Source organism: Melospiza melodia, chromosome W (assembly GCF_035770615.1).
Source record: "Melospiza melodia melodia isolate bMelMel2 chromosome W, bMelMel2.pri, whole genome shotgun sequence".
Classification (NCBI taxonomy): domain Eukaryota; kingdom Metazoa; phylum Chordata; class Aves; order Passeriformes; family Passerellidae; genus Melospiza; species Melospiza melodia.
The window spans coordinates 20,926,368-20,940,557 of NC_086225.1; positions in this window are offsets into that span (position 1 = coordinate 20,926,368).

Sequence of the window (14,190 nt, forward strand, 5' to 3'; positions counted from 1 at the left end):
CAGACACATTTTATGAAAAATCCTTTCCTTAGGATTTTTTGTCCTGAGAAGCCGAGAGGCCTCAGAAACAAAATGTAAACAATTATTATCTGCTGCTGTGGAATGTAACAGGTGCATCTTTGATTGGTTCATGTTGGTTGTTTCTAATTAATGGCCAATCACCATCCAGCTGTCTCAGACTCTCGGTCAGACACAAGCTTTCGTTATCACTCTTCTTGCTTGCATGCTAGCCTTCTGATGAAATCCTTTTTTCTATTCTTTTAATATAGTTTTAATATAATATATAGCATAAAATAATAAATTAGCCTTCAGAAACATGGAGTCAGATCCTTGTCTCTTCCCTCATTCTGGGACCCCTGTGAACACCACCACAACCTGGTTCCCTGTATAAAAACTTGTCAGGGTTGAGTTGGTTACTCACGATTAGCACTAAATCAGTATTTATTAATATGGCTTCATACTTTAGCACTCAGGAATCAGTGAGCCATTTCTCAGCCTTTTGGCTTAGGATACATCTAACTGAGTGCAGGGTATATACTTTCAATTTCCCCCCAAATGCTAATTTTTTTGCTTTCCTCTACAAGTACAGCAGTTGCTGCCACCAGCTGAATGCATGGTCAGCCATACCCAGCTGATAGGGTCTAGCAGCTTTGATAAATAGGCCATTGGTTTCCTGGATCCTCCCCAGTCCTGGGCTAGCATTCCATGAGCTACCCCTCTTTCTACATCTACAAACAGATAAAAATTTTTGTCTGAGGCAGGAAGACTCAGTGCTGGTGCACTGACTAATTTTTGCTTCAAAGTTTCAAACTTTTGTTTATTGTCTTCTTCCCACCTAATCTCTTCTTCTACTAGCTTTTCATACAAGAACTTGACGGCCTGTGTGTATCCTTCAATCCATAGCCTACAATATCCCAACAAGCCTAGAAACCTTATAACTTCTCTCTTAGTTTTTGGCCGTGGGAGTGAGGCTATCCCTGCTATTCTCTCAGGGTTCAGCCGCTGGCTCCCTTGACAAATCACATGTCCTAGGTATTTTACTTCATGCTCTACAAATTGGAGTTTCCCTTTTAATATTCGAAGTCCTTGGTTCCCCAGAAAATTTAACAATGCTATGGTGGATTCCTGAACTTCATTTTCATCCTGTCCTGAGAGAAGCAAATAATATACATACTGGATGAGTTTTATCTCAGGTTTGATGGAGAAGAGTTGTAATACTTCTCCCAAGGCTTGACCAAATAGGTTTGGGGATTTGGAAAACCCTTGGGTAACCTAGTCCTCTGAAGCTGTAGCTTCCTCCTGGAATCGGCGTCCTCCCATTCAAAGGCAAATATATCCCTACTTTTCTTTGCCAGTGGGCATGCCCAAAAAGCATCTTTTAGGTCTATCACACTGTAATGGTTTGACGCTGGCACAATGCCAGTGCCCTCATGAAAATATATCCTCCCTCATGTCTGTTGTGAGATGTGACCAGAAATAGAGCAAAGCAGGCTCCAATTTCGGAATAAAGGGAAAAAAACTTTATTAACTTACAATATATAAAAGAAATACACACAGAACTCAGAATGAAAGCCTTCAAAAACATTCCTCCTCCTCTCCCCCCCTCAGATAATCAACTCTCAGTTCATCAAGGAGAGAGGAGTCCCTCTTGTACCATAGGCTTCCCCTGGAAACACAGCTGAAACCTCTTGTGTTTCCATGTCACATGTGGCACCATCTGAAGAACATTTGCCCTCGTGACCTCTTCTTTCCATGTAAAGTACTCTCACCACTGCACACGGACCAGAGCAGCTTCTAGGGTTCCCCTTTTAAGGATGTGTTATGGTTTGGGCCTGGCAAAGCCAGAGCCCCCATGAGTATACCTCCTCCCTGAGGTCTGCTGTGAGATGTGACCAGGAATAAGCAAAGAAGGCTCCAACTTAAAGAAAAAGGAAAAAAACTTTATTAACTAAACTACAGAAGACTAAACTACAAAAGAAAAAGGAAAAAAAACACAAGGAAAATGAAAACTACACAGAAACACTTCCCCCTCCTCCTCCAGATCCCAGTACAATTCATTTCCCAAAATTATCCACACTCGGTCTGGCACCACCCTTTAGAAAATCAAATCTTCAGCTCATGAAGAGTAGACGGAGTCCTTCCTTGTACCACGGACTTCTTGCCACAATTAGCACCGCCCGGAGTTCTGCTATCTTGTGACATCTCCTTTCCATGCCAAGGTGCTCTCACCACCAGGCATGGGATGGGGCAGAGGCCTGCTTTCAGGGTGGACCTTTTTAAGGATGCCTTGTCTTGTTCCAAGCAGAGCACAGTTTCACCTCTGGGACCTTTGTCCCCCCCATTTCTTCTATACTCCCTGGGGCCGAGGGATCTCAACACCAAACTCTCCTGGCTCCGAGCCTCCACTTCCCCCTGCAATGCAGCCTCTGTATCACCAGGAAACAGTCCATGGATCTACAACAAAAGAGTCCAGCAAAATTGCCACTCCATCTTTCCCCCATTCCTTCAACATCTCTCTTTCTCTTTGCCAGACCCCCTTACTGGCCTGTTTCTTCCTTCATCTTCCACTCTTATCCCTTTCCTAGGAAAGGTAATGTTCCGTGAAGTTCTCACTATCCACAAGGGTTAAAAGTTCTCCCAGGCCGCTGGGCTGCTCGCTGCCCCCCCCTTCTCCTCTCAGCCGTGCTGCCGGCACATGATATCAAGTTTCAAGGTAACAGCACAGGCTGCATTCTCTCCGTCTCCAAAAAGGAGAGGGGGGGGGGATAAACAGGTCGCTCGATGCTCCCCCACCCTTCCACCGAATCCGGGCCTACCGTAGATGGGCCACGTGGCTTTCCCCTCCCCCAGCCCAGCCAGCAACTGGGCCGGGGGAGGGAGACCCAACTCCTTCACGCCGGAAATCCCAAGAGGGCTCTGAAGGACAAGAGCCCTGCTTTTAACTCCTTGGGTTTGTAGTCTCAAGAGGCGGATACAATACCCCACTGGTCAAACCAGGTGCTCATCTTAAAATCCGACCACCCATTGGTGACTACAGCAAAAACCACATATCCCAGATGTCCCATTTCCAGTCAAACCACGACAGGATGCTTTGCCCAGTTCCAAAAAGCAACAGTCTCTCACTTTCAAGACACCAGTCCCCTCCAAATTCACCCCCTGGGGCCCAGGGGTCTCGAGAACAGAGATCTTCTTTACTGAAGATCGAGGGCACCACCACCATCCATCGTCTCTGTTCATGCCACTCCTTCACATAACATCTCTTGGCTCCAAGCCATTGCCTCCCCCCAAAATGCAGTCTCTGTGTTACAGGAAAAAAAGGTTCTGTCCATGGCTATACAAGAAAAGTCCAGCCAAAGCCCACTCCATCATCTCCTCCCACCTAGGATCCTTCTCAACTCTTCTGATATCTTTCACTTGCTCAAACCTTCACCACACTTGCCCATTTCCTTCCATTTTATGTTTGTCTCTCTCCTAGGAGGGTTTAATGTTTTTTTGCATTTTGCATTGTGAGTCAGAGAGGAGCAGAGGGTGGAGCTTCCTCAGTTGCTGCTGAGTGGCTGATTATAAGAGGTGTCTGGGGAGTGCGGCGACCCGGAGCGCTGCGAACAGGAGCGGGCAAACAGGAGTGTGGTGAGTCTCTGGGGAGTATACAAGGCAGTTCGCGCAGGCAGGTCAAGCAGGCAGGGTTGCCAGCTTTCTTGCTAGTAAGGAGTACTCTGTGTTGTTTGAGGTCTTTCTGCTGCCTGGTTATTTTTGAGGTGTTTGTCAGTAATGGTTTCTACACGGTCAAAAGCTGTGGCTGGTATAAGTGACCAAGTCGGGCCCTCCAAAAAGGATGTGTCTGTACAGACCCATCCGTGTCCAGAGTGTTTGAGCTTATCGGTGGCTTCAGGAAGTGTTGTGGAGGAGACCTGCCTGCGGTGTGAACAAGTGAATGACCTTCTTTCACTGGTGGCTGAGCTTAGGGAGGAAGTTGAAAGGTTAAGGAGTATCAGGGAAAGTGAAAGGGAAATAGACTGGTGGAGTTCAGCCCTACCATCTTTAAGGGAGGCTTCTGACCAAGAGACTGAGGACTTATATGCCTCCTGCTCTCAGGTAACAGAAGGGCACCTGGTAGATGAAGAGGAGTGGAAACGGGTCCCCATTCGGGGAGGTAATAGCAAAAAGTCCTCCCCCTCCCCATCATCCAGCCAAGTACCACTTCAGAATAGGTATGAGATCCTGGATAGAGAGACCCAACTAGATGATTTAGGAGAGAATTGCCTGCCCAGCGAACCCCCAATTATGATTCATCTGCAAGACAGATCACTACCTCTAGCATGAAGAAGTAAAGAAGGGTAATCGTAGTAGGTGATTCCCTCCTGAAGGGAACTGAGGGCCCCATATGTCGACCAGACCCATCCCACAGGGAAGTCTGTTGCCTCCCTGGGGCCCGGGTACAAAATATCACTGAGAGACTTCCTGGGCTGATTCAGCCCTCTGATTATTACCCACTGCTGATACTCCAGGCTGGCAGTGATGAGATTGAGAAGAGGAGCGTCAAGGCAATTAGAAAGGACTTCAGGGTACTGGGTCAGGTAGTTGATAGGGCAGGAGCACAGGTAGTGTTCTGCTCAGTCCCTTTGGTGGCAGAGGAAAATGATGAAAGAAACAGAAGAATCCACATCATCAACAAGTGGCTTAAGGGTTGGTGTCATCGGCAAAATTTTGGATTCTTTGATCATGGGGAAATTTTTACAGCATCTTCTCTGCTGGAACCAGATGGGGTACACCTCTCTGTTAAGGGCAAAAGGTTTTTAGCTCATGAACTGGCAGACCTCATTGAGAGAGCTTTAAACTAGGTTTGAAGGGGGAAGGGGAACCAGCTGAGCTATCTGGAAACAGGCCCAAGAATTGCAAGGCTGAGTTAGGGGTGAAGTCAGTAGCCCAGATGAGGTGCATGTATACCAATGCACGCAGCTTGGGCAACAAACAAGAAGAGCTGGAGGCCATGGTGCAACTGCAGAACTATGATGTAGTTGCCATCACGGAAACATGGTGGGACGACTCACATAACTGGAGTACTGCACTGGATGGATACAAGCTCTTCAGGAGAGACAGGAAAGGAAGAAGAGGTGGAGGGGTGGCCCTTTATATTAAGCAAACTTTTGATGCCATCGAAATTGAAACTAAGGAAGATGGAGTTGAATGTCTATGGGTAAAAATAAAGGGGAAGGCCAACAAGGCTGACACCATACTGGGAGTCTGTTATCGTCCACCCGACCAGGTAGAAGAGGTAGATCACTTATTCTATAAGCAGCTAGGTAATGTTTCAAGATCATCAACCCTTGTTCTTGTGGGTGACTTCAACCTACCAGACATTTGCTGGGAACTTAATACAGCAATAAAGAGGCAGTCCAGGAAATTCTTAGAATGTATGGAGGACAACTTTTTGTTGCAGCTGGTGGGTGAACCCACCAGGGGAGGGACTATGTTAGATCAGCTGTTTGCAAACAGAGATGGGCTGGTGGGAGATGTGGTAGTTGAAGGTCGCTTGGGGCAGAGTGATCACAAAATAATAGAGTTCTCAATATTTGGTGAAGTCAGGAAGAGCACCACTAAAACTCTTGCATTGGACTTCTGGAGGGCAGACTTTGGCCTGTTTGGGAGACTTATTCAGAGCATCCCTTGGGAAGCAGTCCTAAAAAACAAAGGAGTTCAGGAAGGGTGGGCATACCTCAAAACAGAGATCTTGAGGGCACAGGAACAGACCATCCCTGTGTGCCGAAAGATCAGTCAACGGGGTAAACGCCCAGCCTGGCTGGGCAAGGAGATTTTGGAGGAACTTAAGAATAAAAAGAGGATGTATCAGCGTTGGAAGAAGGGTCAGGTCTCTAAGGAAGTATTCAAGAAGGCTGATAGAGCATGCAGAAAAAAAATTAGGGAGGCCAAAGCTCAGTTTGAACTTAGAATGGTGACTTCTGTAAAGGATAATAAAAAATGTTTTTACAAATACATTAATGGTAGAAGGAAAGGTAAGACCAGTCTTTGTTCTTTATTGGACAAGGGAGGGAACTTAGTATCTGAAGATGAGGAAAAGGCAGAAGTGCTTAATGCCTATTTTGCCTCAGTTTTTAGTGGGAAGATGACTTGCCCTCAAGACACCTGCCCGCCTGGGCTGGTTGATGGTGACAGGGAGCAGAATGGTCCCCCCATTATCCAAGAGGAGGCAGTCATAGAACTACTGAAATGCTTGGATATTCATAAATCTATGGGACCAGACGGGATCCACCCCAGGGTAATGAGAGAGCTGGCAAACGAGCTTGCAAAGCCACTCTCCATCATTTACCAACAGTCCTGGCTCACTGGTGAGGTTCCAGATGACTGGAAGCTGGCCAATGTGATACCTATTCACAAAAAAGGTGCAAAGGAAGATCCTGGTAATTATAGACCAGTCAGCCTGACCTCAGTACCTGGCAAAATAATGGAACAGTTTATATTAAGCGCCATCACACAGAATTTACAAGATGACCAGGGTATCACACCCAGCCAGCATGGATTTGGGAGGGGTAGGTCATGTTTGACCAACCTGGTCACCTTTTATTACCAGGTAACCTGCCTAGTGGATGCAGGGAAGGCTGTAGATGTTGTTTACTTGGATTTCAGCAAGGCCTTTGACACTGTCTCCCACAGCATACTCCTAGACAAACTCGCAGGCCGTGGCTTGGACAGGAGCACTCTTTGCTGGGTTCAGAACTGGCTGCATGGCCGGGCCCAGAGAGTGGTGGTGAATGGTGCTGCATCCAGCTGGCGACCAGTCACCAGTGGTGTCCCTCAGGGATCTGTGCTGGGGCCAGTTCTGTTTAATATTTTTATTGATGACATGGATGAGGGTTTAGAGTCCTTTATTAGCAAATTTGCAGATGACACTAAGCTGGGAACATGTGTTTATCTGTTAGAGGGACAGAGGGCTTTGCAGAGGGACTTGGAACAGTTGGATGGATGGGCAGAATCTAATGGGATGAAGTTCAATAAGTCCAAGTGCCGAGTCCTGCACTTTGGCCACAATAACCCCCTGCAAAGTTATAAGCTAGGAACGGTGTGGCTGGACAGTGTTCAGGTGGAAAGGGACCTGGGGGTGCTGGTTGACAGTCGGCTGAACATGAGCCAGCAGTGTGCCCAGGTGGCCAAGAAGGCCAATGGCACCCTGGCCAGTATCAGGAACGATGTGGCCAGCAGGAGCAGGGAGGTCATTCTTCCCCTGTACTCAGCACTGGTGAGGCCTCACCTGGAGTATTGCGTCCAGTTCTGGGCCCCTCACTTTAGGAGGGACGTTGAGATGCTTGAGCGTGTCCAAAGGAGAGCAACGAGGCTTGTGAGGGGCTTGGAACACAAGCCATATGAAGAACGACTGAGGGAGCTGGGGTTGTTCAGCCTGGAGAAAAGGAGACTCAGGGGTGACCTTATCACCCTCTTCAACTTCCTGAAGGGTGGCTGTGGTGAGCTGGGGGTCGGTCTCTTTCTCCGGGCAACAACAGACAGAACAAGAGGACACAGTCTCAAGCTGCGCCAAGGGAGATACAGGCTAGAATTAAGGAGGAAGTATTTTACAGAAAGAGTGGTCAAATACTGGAATCATCTACCCAGGGAGGTGGTAGAGTCACCATCCCTCAAAGAGTTTAAAAAAAGACTGGATGTGGCACTTGCTGCCATGATCTAGTTGAGGTGTTAGAACATGGGTTGGACTCAATGATCTTAAAGGTCTCTTCCAACCTAGAATTTCTGTGATTCTGTGATTCTGTAATGTTCTGCAAAGTTTTCGTTGTCCAAGAAAAGGGTTAAAATCTCAGGCTCTGCCTGCCCAGAACTCCCATGATGGCCCTGCTGGGCACCTTCTCGTTGTACCCCCCCCTTCTTCTCGGCTGGCTGTGCTGCCAGCACATGATATCAAATTTCAAGGTGGCACAAGCACAGGCACAGGCTCTCTCTCTCTCTCTCTCTCTCTCTCTCTCTCTTGGGGGGGGGGGGGGGGGGGCTGTCCGATACCTCTCATTGTTCCTCCACCCTTCCATCCTGCAGGGGTCTTCACCCCCCTTCTCTGTCCAAGGCTCCTGCCTACCTCAACCCCAGCTGCATGGTTTCCCCTCCCCCACCCAGCCCGCAGCTGGGCAGGGGAGGTTTGACCTCTTTCACCGACTGGAAGAGGGCTTCCCCCTGGGAGTTTTCTGCTTTTAACCCTCTGTGTTCTCAGAGGCATATCTATGTCCTCAGTAGACACATCAGGTGCCAATATTCAAATTTCAGCACTGATTGGTTTGACCACAAACTCCCAAAAAACTCACTTCCTCATCAACCTAGGACACACACTAAACCACTGGTGTGAGGAGGGGATGTTACTTAGTAGTGTATAGGAGTTAGGCACTACTGGATACCAATTCACTGTTCTTTTGTTTACTTCTCTTAAATTTTGGTCAAGCCTGAAGGGCCCATCTGACTTCTTTACTGGTAATATGGGTGTATTATGGGGGGACATACATGGTTCTAAGGTCCTGTCCTCAAGTAGGTCCTGGATCACCGGCCGTAGTCCTCTTCTCCACCCCAGGGAGAGTGGATATTGTTGTACCCGGACTGGATGGCTCTCATCAACTATTTTTATTACTATAGGTTTCATGTTCAATTTACCTAGATTTTTCGGTTTTGCCCATACAATCTCATGAATTTTCTCCTCATCCTCTTCCCTTAATTGGAGAAGCTTAATCACCATTTTTCCTTCCTCTGGGAGTACTCCAGTGTCTAACTGCACCTGTAAATCCTGCCCTAATAGATCGCCCCCTGTTTCTGGAACTAATAGAACATCCCCGATTCCTACTTTATTTGCCCCTTCAAACTTTACTTCCTTTATAACTGAGACCTTGAACCCCTCCCCTTTTGCACCTACTACTTGCATGGTATCTCGATCCTTTTTGCACCCCTTTGGGATTCTACAAACACAAGTTCTTTCAGCCCCTGTGTCTACTAGGAATTCAAATTCTTCCTCCTGGAGGCCTATTTTTAAAGTTATCATGGGCTCTTGATGTTATTCTGTCGCCAGGAGGTAGAGTTCCTGACACCTCTAATCTTCTGTTTCTCCTTTTTGCTCAGTCTCATAGACCCTGAAGCAAAGTGAAAATTTTGCAGGATAGAAATCCATTTTAATTTAGGTGAAATGTACATTTTTGAGTTGAGCCTGTGGTTAGAAATTGTAGTTATTTAGCCAGGCTGCAAGGCCTAAGCTCAGTGAAGTTACTTCAGCGAAGGACAGAGATAAAGGGGAGGAGACAGAAGATGATAGAGAGAGACAGGGACTGCTGTAAGGGCAAGTCAGCCTGACCTCGGAATTCTTTCTGATAAAAAGGAACTAGTGGTAAAAGTCACACAAAACCCATAAAAATGAATATGTATGAATCTATTGTGAAACTGTATGCATATGTATTTGAGAGGGGGATAAAAAGAGACCTGAAGTTCTCAGAGGTATGCATGCCTTTTGAGGAGAGTTTTCTCCGCATGTGTCCAGCGCCGTAAATAAACATACTGAGCTTTACAACTTTTATAAAGTTGTGAGGTTTCTTCTTTTCTCTGCGAAACAACCCTCAGGTCCTTTTCCCTCTGAGGGCAATTCTTTCTGATATATGCCCATTCTCTTTACAGTAAAAGCAGACTGGTCCTAGGTTTCCCCATCTCTCTCCCAGACTCTTTTTTTTGTGCCCAGTCCCAAGGAGCTGCATCCCTCCTCCATCTATCTTCCTGCTCTTGGAGTCCCCCTCCCTTACCTGGGTAGTTCTTTACATGCAGGTTTCCTTCCCTAATGGCAGTTACCATTACCTTGGCTTTTGCCTTGGCCTTCTCTTCATCCCTCTTTGCGTACATCTTCTGTGCTTCCCTTAAAAGATCCTCAAACCCCCTTTCTTGCCAACCATCTACCTTTTCTAACTCTCTCTGTATATCTGGCCAGGTGTGAGTGACAAAATTTATCTTTAGTAAGATCTGTCCAGCCACTGTGTCAGGGTCAACCCCTGAATATTGCCTCATATTTTTCCTCAGTCTTTTTAACCATTCTGTTGGGTTTTTTTTCCCCTCTTTTGCTGCTCATTGAAAGCCTTACAGACATTTTGATTACGTGGAGCTGCCTCTCATGCCTCTTATAATCAATGTTCTATATTCCTCCATGTCTTGCCTTCCCCCAGTGCTGTTGTGGTCCCAGGTGGGGCGCACTATGGGCATTTTCAGATCCCCAGGGGGTCCTTGCACATGCTCACTTTCCCATATCCGTATCCCAGCCACCTGGGTCATCTGTCTTTCCTCTGGTGTGAACAACATAGTCATTATTGATTGCAATTCTTCCCATGTATAAATATTGAGCCCTAGAAACTGGTCTAACTGCTCCGCTAACCTGAGGGGGTACTCTAATAGTTCTTTTAATTCCTTTTTAAACATGCTCACATCACAGGAACTGAGAGGTACGGTTACAAATCCAATTCCTCCCTGTAACCCCCCAGGGGTACTTTCCTCAGAGGGTACAGTCCCAATGCTTGGCTCCCCTCCTCTGATCTGCTTTCCTCTCGTTGTGCTACTCTGCTTCTGGTGTTCTGGCTAGGCCCATCAGGAGGTAAGGGAGGTGCAGTTGAAGCTACTGGAGGTGGTGGGGGTAAGTGGTCTAACGGGTCCCATTCTTTATGTTCTGCTACCTTAAACACACTCACCTTTGAGGGTGAGGTTTCCCCTTCCCAGCAAGCAACATATTCACTCTCTTCCTGATGGAATGGTTTCTTAGCTCTTACATACATATTTAATGCTTGACATATCCATCCCTCATCTGACCCATATCTCGGCCAGTATACATGATCCCTCCTAATTTCCCTTCTGGGCCATTCCAATATGCAGTACTGAACCATTTTGCTCTCATTCTTATCTCTGGTGTTGTGGTCATTTTCCCACCAGGCTAATTTCCTTCCCAGTGGACTATCTGGGGGTATGCCCATTGGTTCCTCTTCAATCTCTGCTTCTCCCTTTGGGGATTTGCTACTCACCCATGATCCCATCCTGACCAGTAGATCACAGCTCTTCCCCCGACAGAGTCCACCTTTCCAACCACAGGCCCTCCCGACAGAGCCTGCCTCCCCAATCAGCTAACTTCCCACTCTCAGCAAGGCCCGCCTCCCTAAGAAGGGTGAGGGAAAGGGGGAAAAGTAAGAAACTAAGAAAGGAGGAAGGAGAAGGAAAGGGAAGAGAGAGGGGGGAAAAAAAGGAGAAAAAAGGGAAAGAGAGAGAAAAAAAAAAAAAATCCTTTACCTCCCTTCTGAAAAAAAACCCTATGGTCTGGCAGCTCTGATCCAACTTGCCACGGCACAGCATGGCTAAGGTCTACCCCTGGCCTGCCCCAGCTCGGTTCCCGCTGCTGCCACTCAGCCCACCCTGGCTCAGTTCCTGCCACTGCCACCGCTTGGCCCACCCTGGCTCAGTTCCCGCCAGCACTGGTCACGCACCAGAGCCCAGTGGTGCTGCACGTGGGCCCCTGCTCAACACCCTTTGTGTGTGCTGCCTCTGTGCTGTGAAACCCTTCACAAACCTTTCTATCTCATGCATCCCACTGGCCAAGGGGGAAAATCCCAACTTTCCTCTTCACCACACGTCCCGTTGTTCCCTCCAATCGCCTAGTATCCTAAAACTCAAATGGACCAGGACGGGCTTGGTACAGTACTGACGTGGAGTTCACTTTCCTATACCGGAATTACAAAGTAATTATCTGGCCAAAAATAGTTATGACTCACCCCTCTTCTTCTCTTTTCTTTATCCAGCCTCCTGTTGTCTCCGGGCTTCAGCCTGCGACCACCGGTGGCCCTGGGAGTGGCTTATAGACTCCGCCAAATTTTTAGCATGGGCGTGCCTCTTTTCCAAAACTCCTAACACCACTGGGCTGCGGTGTTTAACCCTAACCCCTAAAAACTGTGAGAAATAGCAACTCACTTTAATTTAGAAAGGTTTATTAAACCTTATCAAAAATACAACAGAAGACTGAATAGAGAAAATATTACAGCACCTGGAGCAAAGGATTTTCCCCACCATGTGCTCAGCCACACAATGTAGATTTTGCCTTTTAATCCTTTAGCCCCTCCCAAAATTCTGTCCATCAACTTCTTCTTCACTGTCCAGTGGTGGAGTTTACTTCCTCAAATCTTGTTTGGCGGTCAGATGTCACATAGTGACAAGCCGACCCTCTCAAATATCCCAACCCCGACTGTCCCTTGATAACAATGCAAGGGGGTAAAAAAAATCCATTTTCTTAACCTATATACATGATATTTGTCTGTTAATTGCGAGAGTCAATCATCACATTACTCATCTATCACAGCAAAATCCTCAATCCATGCTCTGCAGCACCCCACCAACTGCACCTTCTACTCTAAGTCCCTTTTTTTTCTTTTTGGCAAAAAAATTAAGCAGCTTTACAGTAGTCTCCTCAACCACCTTTTCCTGTTCTCCTGATAAAAGCAAATCATCCACATACTGCAACAACCTAACTCCTGAAGGTGGAGTAAACTCTCTTAATATTTTCTGCAAAGCTTGCCCAAACAAAATCCCCAAAAGAAAATCCCAATCCTTCCATGTATAATCCACATTTCCCAAATACTCCTCGATCTTTTCCCTTACCCCTATGGGATCATCCAGATATGGGGGTAATTCTTTTTTTTTCCAACCCTCTTATATCCTGGGTAGTAAGTGGTACACACAATTACAAACCAAAACCCTCCTCCTTGACCCCTCAAAGGAACTTGGCAGAGTGTCATCTGGTGTATCCCTGTCTCTTGGGTCCAGGGGGCTTCTGATGTCCTAAATCGAGTTCCTCTTCTAGTTCTAGGGGGAGATACGATATGCTACTCCCCTCCCCCCACACTATCATTATTCTCAGGTGGAACCGTAGGAACAGCATTTCCCTGATCCCCTTGCTCCAGGAGTTGAGGATACAGAGGACCTGCATCCCAATCCTCACTGTTTTCCTCTTCCTCCCCTTTTTTCTTTTTAACACATAGATTTCTCCTGTTGCTTGTCTAATCCATATCAATCCACATTCCCTTTCAATCCATCCTTTCCAATTCTCCTCTAAATACCTCCACAAAATTCGACACAAATGAATTCTATCTGTTCCATAAGGTGGCCATATAAGCCCCTTTGGCAACTTACACACTGGCCACACAAAAGAAGAGTATTTTACCATGATCTCCATAGTTATCTCTGGGTGAATGTATAATCTGTTCCAAGACCTCAGCATTCTTCCCAAGGGACTCTCCGGAGGTATTATGGGATCGTCATCCCTTTTGTCGGGGCCCCTTCCCAGCTTTAACCTTGCAACCCTCCATGGGTGCCTTGTTTCACCTGTGCTACCCTCCAGGGATGCCCTCTCAGGTTTGCTCCCCGAAGATCCCATTTTACTCACCGGTGAGATTTTCAGTGTTCCTTCCCTGTGGACTCTTCACAGATCCCCCTGGTCCGCCACTTGTCTGTCTCCTGGACAGTCTCGGGAACCCAATCAATCGCCCAGAGCCTGCCGCCACCAAGGGGAGCTGATCACCCAAATTGAGTGGGCGCACCTTCATCTCTGCTCGCTGCCTGCTGCCCTGGACGGTGGAAAGATCCCAGATGTGTCACAGACATCTTTTCATAAAAATCCTTTCCTTAGGATTTTTCCCCTTTCTGAGAAGCTGTGGCCTCAGCAACAAAATGTAAACAATGGTTATCTGCTGCTGTGGAATGCAACAGGTGGATCTGATTGGTCTTCTGTGGATGTTTGGATTTACTGACCACTCATGCCAGAGCTGTTCTTGCTTTCTGCCTGGACACAGAACTTTGTTATTCATTCCTTTTCTATTCTTAGTTAGCTAGCATACTGAGAACTTTTCTCTCTATTCCTATTAGTATAGTTATAATGTAATATATATCATAAAATAATAAATCAAGCCTTCTGAACATGAGGTCAAGATTCTCGCCTCTCTCTTCACCCTGAAAAACCCTTTCAAGCCCTGTAACACAGATGACCCTGCAGTTGTTAGGAAAATTAATCCACAAACATCAGAGGTTTATGTCCAAAAAGGAGACAGAGGAGTCCTTTTAATTTATTCAAATAAAGGTAGAGGCGGTGGGGCATTCCCCTGGGATCTCTCAAATATTTGGAGGATG